This window comes from Vicugna pacos, chromosome 13 (genome assembly GCF_048564905.1).
Source record: "Vicugna pacos chromosome 13, VicPac4, whole genome shotgun sequence".
Lineage (NCBI taxonomy): Eukaryota > Metazoa > Chordata > Mammalia > Artiodactyla > Camelidae > Vicugna > Vicugna pacos.
Window position 1 is genome coordinate 66,351,810 of NC_132999.1, and position 1,616 is coordinate 66,353,425.

Consider the following 1,616-nt stretch of genomic DNA (forward strand, 5'->3'; position numbering starts at 1 on the left):
CAGACCAACCCCAAAGCACTTGCTCGTTGGTAGAGGCCTGGTCCTCCTGTGGGCGGCCGCCAGGGGGAGCAGGGGGCACGGCCGTGTGCCAGGCCGGGCCGGGCTTGCCTAGCAGGTAGTCCCTGTGGTCCCTTCTCTGTGAGCATGCCCTGACTCTGACCCCAGCACGGTGTGGCCCTGTGCTGCCATCAGCCCGCACCGCAACACGGCTCAGCTCCCTGCGGCCACCTTCGTGAGGCCTGGCCTGGCCCCCCCTCAGCCAAGGCTCTTCTGTGTCTTCTGTCCCTGGTGGTGGATCAGCGCTGGCCTGGCTGGTCTGGGGCTCTCGGTGCACAGGCCGCCTGGCCCTGACACCCAGGGGAGCTCCAGAGTCCCGGCCAGAGTCCAGCTCAGCCTGTGTTGTGACGTTCGGTGGGTGCTCTCACCTGTCGGGCCCCGGCCCTCAGGAGGGGGCTTCAGCACCCCTCCCTGGGGGTCCTGGGCAGAGGCTGGGAGCCTGCGGCGGCCACACTGTGAACAGGGCACCAGGGCTCTGAGCATAGGCTCCTGAAACCTCCCCGGCCCCCTGGTCCCCCTCCTGTGTCCCCCCACCCCTTTCCCAGCTGCAGCAGGAAGGCTCTGGGCCTCTTGGGAGCTGAGGGCAGCCGCCGGACAGTAACTGGGCACCAGGAGATGGCGCCCACCCAGGGTTGGGCGAGGTTTCCCGTCCCCGCATTTCTTCTGAGCCATGGCAGTCAGCCCTCACCCTCCTCCTGGGCTCAGACCTCTCAGGCTGAGTCCCTCCCTGCCCCGGCCCCGCCACTGGCAGGCAGTCCACCCCTTCAGTGCACCCGAGGTTGCAGGAGCCCAAACACCCCGCCTCGGTACTCCCTGTCAGGATGGGGCCATAGCTCCCCCAGACTGAGCGCCCCACAGTGGAGGAAGGAGGGGGGCTTCCTAGGTTCCGAGGGGTGGGGTGGGTCCCCGGCAGAGCCCCCCCCAGGCCCCTTTGTGAATTTGGGCAGGCGGTCAGCAAAGGTCCCTGGGGCCTGTGAGGGACACAGCAGGGAGAGCCCCCCAACTCAGCACCCATACCCACCAATCCAGCCTTTCAGACGTGGTGCCCAGGGCCTCTGACCCGAAGACAGGGCTTATCCTGGTGCAGAGGCCCGAGGCCTCCCCGAGCTGAGCCATGGGGGGGACTGCCCCAAGCTCCCTGCCAGTTGCACCCAGAGCGCAGTCCCTTACAGAGGTACTTGGGGTGTTCTGACACGTCAGGTGGCTCCTGTAGAGGCCAGATCCCAGGGGTAGCAGACAGACCCCCCCTTATGGCCCAGCCAAGCCCCTAGTTTCTCTAGGGAGGGACAGTCCAGGAACTGTGTGCAGTGAGACTTCAGGGGAGGTCAGCCCCCACAGCTGGTGGTCCTCTGGCCTGGAGTCCCTGCCCAGGGCCATGGTCTGTCCCCAAAAAGCGGGACTGGGAGGGAGGGAAGGAACAAGGGTGTATGCTGGGGCTCATGGCTCCAGCTCCGGGGTGCCAGTCCAGCTAAGCCCTCCGTGGGCAGAGGTCAGTGGTCCTCTGGGTGCGGCACAGACTCTGGCCCGGGAACACTGGGTACACGGCCACGGAGGGAGTG